We start from the raw sequence: 6000 nt of genomic DNA on the forward strand, positions 1-6000 counted from the left end.
TTTTACATGCATTTTTTATTTCTTTTTGCTATTTGGGCTTATTAGAACCTGATTAAAATAAAAACTAAGCATCATCTTTGATAAGATGTACTTTTTGAGAAAAAGTATGTCCACATATGTGGATTCTTGTTCTGAATTTCTAAAAAGTGCTGTCCACGTATGTGACCGCTAGGCCCTAGGAGGCTATACATTTTTATTGATATGACTTTGGTCTCTAGCTGTAAAAGGTCTCAGCCTTAAAACCGGTTCCCGCTGTGACGTCACGCACTCAGGGCTGGCTGGTTCAGCGGGGCAGCTCGAATGCCAACTTTGCGGTCGATTTTAACTCTGAAAAATATATTTTTTTATTCCCATTTATGCAGCATTCAAGAGTCAAGGATGGAGATACTATCCACTCAGAAATTTATTTAAAAATAAAGGCTCTGTGTATCTCTTTTAACATTAACCTTTTCACTTCTGGGTTTGTGTGTGTGTGTGTGTGTGTGTATTCCTGCAACTTTCTGTAGGGTGTGTAGGAGCCTTTGGCACAGTTTACAACCATTTTATCCAGATTTCCATCTGCTGTCAGATAATTATGTGGTCAGCGGAGGTTGGGCCATGAACAAATATGTGTGCTTGGTTGCCCCCAGATTACAATTTGAAATTCCTCCCATAAAAAAAGCTGGCCACCAGGGGGTCGGCCAGTTAAAAGAGACTTTGAATAAACACACTTTGGTCTCTCTCAATGTGAATAGAGGGGGAGGTGCTGGATGGAAGGGAGATTTTTATGCTGATCTGGATTCAGCTTGTCCTTAGCCAAAGTGGACCTTAACCAGTGTGAACGAAGCCTCAGAGCTGATCTCAGATCATCACGAATGGACCAGTTCTGACATGCCGAGAGAGAGAAAGAGCAAAGGGCTTTTAAAAACACGCGCAGGACGTGAGGCAGGAGGCCGGAGCCGTGGTATCTGGGCAGATGTCTGCCTCATAAAACTGACGGTACTTCAAGGTTGACGTCGGAGCTTTTCTTATGATGGTTAAAATGAAGTCCTGGATCAGTGTAAAATATCAATCTTCAGTTCACTTTTGAGTTGAAAACTAATCTGACATGAGTTACGATTACAATAACTAAGGCTAAGTTCTACACAACTCCAGCGTCAATGTTCATTTGATCGGGATCTCCAGATTTCACAACATGAAGCATCATTAAGGGAATATTCTGACATCTCTGGCTTTCCTGATTCCATTGAGGAAAAAAGAAGAGCTTCAGAAGAATGAGTCCAAGAGAAAGACAGTGAGAGAGAATGAAAGAGAGAGAGGCTTTGTTGACTTAAATGAGCTAGAAAACACAATTGCACTTTTCCCAACTGTGAAAATGAACTGTGGGGCATTGTAAATGAAACGTTTGGGAAATGCCCCAGAGGCACAGGGTTCTTACTGTGTAGCGAGAATAGAAGAGCGGAGCAGGGAGGTGCAAGAAGAAGATCACAGGGCCTTTTAAGCCTACATTAAGGAAAAGCTGCAGGTAATTGGCTTGTTGCATTTCAAAGCTTCTTCAGAAGTGAATCATTAAAAGACAGGTAATTAGCACAAACTAAGAGGAATTGATTTTGCAGATTAGCCACTGATGAGTCACTGTTTTTTCGGGTTTTGTATTTCTGAACTGCTGCTGACAACGTGCAGCCTTCCGCTTCATCGGCAAACAGAAAACCAAAGCAAACAGTAGCACTAAAACCACAAACAATTGTCATGTAAACACCCAATTTTTTTTTTTTTGTCAAGGATACAATCCTTCGTCAACAAAGAATGCTATTAGATAGTCAGTAAATATTTGACATCTCATAGGAAGGTTGACAGGAACAGAAATAGGATGCATTATTCTATCCACATTCACTGGGTATGAGGAATCGCATGCTCTGACTGGCTACTCTACTACTAGGCTATCAGCTTATATACAATGAGTAGAGAAAAACAAAATGGCGGAGCGTGTTGCTCAAACAACCGAGGACGAAATAAAAACTCTACTCTAAAACAGAACCCCAAAAATTGTTATCAAGTATTTAAAAGGAACAGAAATAGCTAAAAGAATATAGTTCCCCCCCAATATCGCCTGGTCTACACTCCAGCCCAGTCGGTGGCAGTAATGCACCTTTAAGTTGGTTTGCCAACCACCAAAAAACCCTAAAGAAGAAGAAAACGAAGAAGGAGAAGAAGAAAACCCCCAAAATACAAAAAAGCAAGAAAATATGGAATGAAAGTATTTGATGGTAAGAACGTATCTTTTTTTTTTTATTTTTCAAGAGTTATTATTACAGCATTTTTTCACAAATTGCTCCTGTCATTTCACTGGTTTGTTTACATTCTAAGCGGAAATGATTTTGTTGGATGTTTTATATAAAGCTTTTATTTATCGAATTTGTAAAAAATAAAAATAAAAATGCTCGGTTTCTCAAAATCCAGTGAATGTGGATAGAATAAAACAGTTATTCCACTCAATCTCGTCGTACATGGTTTATAGCCAACTCGGTGCTATGTGCCTCGTCGGCTATCAGCTCATGTACGACTTGATTTCGTGGAATAACTGTTAAATATTCACAATCTTAATACAGCATTCTCAGTTCGATAAAATATACCATAACAGAAACATTAGTGTTAATGTTGCAGTGATGTTGTAGGAACGTTTATAAACAGATTTAACCTTCCAGAAAGGACAAGTTCTGAAAACCATAACATTATTAAAATGTTCTGCGAACTCCCAACTTGTTAGCTAGCTCGTTCGATAGTTCTCGTTTTTTTTTCCTTTGTTTGTTTTTGATGGACTCATTTATGCTGTCCGGTTCTGAGAACCCGATTAGCAAAATCAAGCTTCGGTTTTAAAGGATGTCACAGAAGCAAAACAATTTACGAACTGCTATTGTACGGGTGACTATTTTAACGCTGTCATTAGCTAATCGGCGCTTGTAAATACAAGCATGAAAGATGAGCGTACACCATCAGTTCCCACACTACCCTCACCCTGGAGCTGTGGTCCTTTCTGACGTTCTCTCGCTTGGCATCTGTTGCGTATGACCCTTTTTTCCCCGCCTGTATGTGCATTCTAATGATCCGGTCATGCTGAGACATTCTTTTACTGTTGGCCTGTCATTAGGATCCATACTCCTTCATTTCATTCTACAGTTGTATTTCTGTCCTTGCTATCCTTTTTCTGCTAATTTTGGACTATTGTTTGCTGGTCTTCAGGGAAATGAACTGTGAAGGAAAATAAAAGACAGCGAGACAGACAAAGAAAGAATGAAAGTGCCTAGTAGTAGTAAATCACAGGTTTGGGTTTGGGATGTGATCTTGAAGAAGTTTGTGCATTCAGTTATAAATAAAGACTCTGAGGCTTTGAGATTACAGGTGTTGTCTTGATTCGTAAAACGACCAGGATGACGCTCAACCAGGGTGGACCAAGCGACTGAAAGAAAGAAAGAATGAGACGAAAGAGAGAGTAAGGTGACCGAAAGAGAAAAATATATAATCAGTGATTTTTTTTTTTTAGCTCCAAAATCTTGATGGGCCGTCACATTCTCATTCTACAGACTTGGCACAGGGCTGCTGTTACTAAGTGGCCTGTGGTGAGAGGCCCTGCATCCTCTTTTTTTCCTCTCAGCTGGGTGCTGAGGCTAACAGCTCTGGCAGCTGCTTTGCTCTCTATTCGCCCAAAGCGCTCTATAGTCCTCTCTCTGCAGGTGAGTTTCTACTGAAAAGGATCTCTCTCTCTCTCTCTCTCTCTCTCTCTCTCCATGAGGACTCTACATTCATGGACACCATGACCAAGAATTACTCAAATCCAAGAACGTTCTTTCGTATTCCAAAGAAACTTCCCTTGATTCCTTTAAAGCATTTGGTTTAGTTAATTATTACACGCCGAATATGAACTTGCTGTTATTTTGGCGCATAAGATGTATTTTTAGCCCATGCCCGTTGCACGCTAACTCCCTCAAGCATTCCTCTCTGGTTTCCTCTCGGAATGCTGCCTGGCTGGACCATCTATTCATTTGGTTACTTAAATGTAATTGCCCCCCCCAACCCCCAACACCTTTGAAGCCTCTGAGAGGCAAATGATTTGCTTCGCCCTGGGGCTGGTAGTGGCTACAAACTCATCCACACACACACACACACACACACACACACACACACACACACACACACACACACACACACACACACTTCCATCCTCTGTCCCATTCCCCCCCCTTCCCTAAGGGTTGACACTGTCGGCCTGCCCAGCAAGAGGGCAGCTTTCATACAGAGAAGAAATAATAGTGCATGGGCAGCTCAATTTCGCCCTCTTTTCATCCTCCTCTTTTAAACTTTTATTAACAACAGCTTCGACTCTGAAACGGGTGTGGGGTAGTGGGCTTCTTTGGGGCGGCTGGACAACGGTGCCCCTTATCAGAGACAGAGTGAAGAGTATGAGATGCACATCATGTGACCTAACAGGACCGTGCTGTTTTGAATATCCTTAGGGTAGTATATGAGATATGGACTTTTAAGAAATGTAGATAATGGCCAATTTGGGTGTGCGTGCAGAGACATTGAAAGGAATTGTATATGAGCTTTTGGATGAACCTCAAAGGAATACTCTACTGGATTTTCAACATCATTTCTATCCAACTGAACAAGACTTTTGACATGTTTCGTGTAATATAGGAACACCATGCACTTAAAACTCAGCTAGAATGGAAATATGAGCACATTTAAAATATGTGACTTTATTCTATCCACATTCACTGGATATGAGCAATCGCGCGCTCTGATTGGCTACTCTACTACGAGGATATCAGCTCATATACCGTGAGTAGAGAAAAACAAAATGGCGGAGCGTGCTGCTGAACCAAACGAGGATGAAATAAAAACTCTACTCAAAAACAAAACCCCAAAAATTGTGATAAAGAATTTAAAAGAAACAGAAATAGCAAAAAGAATATAGTCCCCCCCCTCAATATCTCCTGTTCCACACTCCAGCCCAGTCGGTGGTGGTAATGCACCTTTAAGTTGGTTTGCCAACCACCAAAAAAATCCTAAAAGAGGAGAAGAAGAAAACTCCCAAAAATACAAAAAAGCAACAAAATATGGAATGAAAGTATTTAATGCTAAGAACATCCATCCATCCATCCATCCATCCATCCATCCATCCATTATCTATAACCGCTTATCCTGTGCAGGGTCGCGGGCAAGCTGGAGCCTATCCCAGCTGACTATGGGTGAGAGGTGAGGTACATCCTGGACAAATCGCCAGGTTATCGCAGGGCTGACACATAGAGACAAACAACCATTCACACTCACATTCACACCTACGGTCAATTTAGAGTCACCAGTTAACCTAACCTGCATGTCTTTGGACTGTGGGGGAAACCAGAGCACCCGGAGGAAACCCACACGGACACGGGGAGAACATGCAAACTCCGCACAGAAAGGTCCCCGTTGGCCACTGGGCTTGAACCCAGGACCTTCTTGCTGTGAGGCGACTACACCACCGTGCTGCCCTTGGAAAGAACTTATCTTTCTCATCTCATCTCATTATCTGTCGCCGCTTTATCCTGTTCTACAGGGTCGCAGGCAGGCTGGAGCCTATCCCAGCTGACTACGGGCGAAAGGCGGGGTACACCCTGGACAAGTCACCAGGTCATCACAGGGCTGACACATGCTGCCCTTGGAAAGAACATATCTTTTTTATTTTTTCAAGAATTATTATTGCATTTTTCACAAATTGCTCCTGTCATTTTGCCGGTCATTCTAAGCAGAAACTATTTTGTCAGACGTTTTGTATAAAGTTTTTATTTATCGAACTTGCAAAAAAATTAAAAGAAATATGCTCTGTTTCTCAAAATCCAGTGAATGTGGATAGAATAAAACAGTTATTCCACTCAATCTTGTCGTACATGGCTTATAGCCAACTCGGTGCTACACGCCTCGTTGGCTATCAGCTCATGTACAACTCGATTTCGTGGAATAACTGTTAAATGTAGCATGGAT

This window comes from Neoarius graeffei, chromosome 18 (genome assembly GCF_027579695.1).
Source record: "Neoarius graeffei isolate fNeoGra1 chromosome 18, fNeoGra1.pri, whole genome shotgun sequence".
NCBI classification, from domain to species: Eukaryota; Metazoa; Chordata; class Actinopteri; order Siluriformes; family Ariidae; genus Neoarius; species Neoarius graeffei.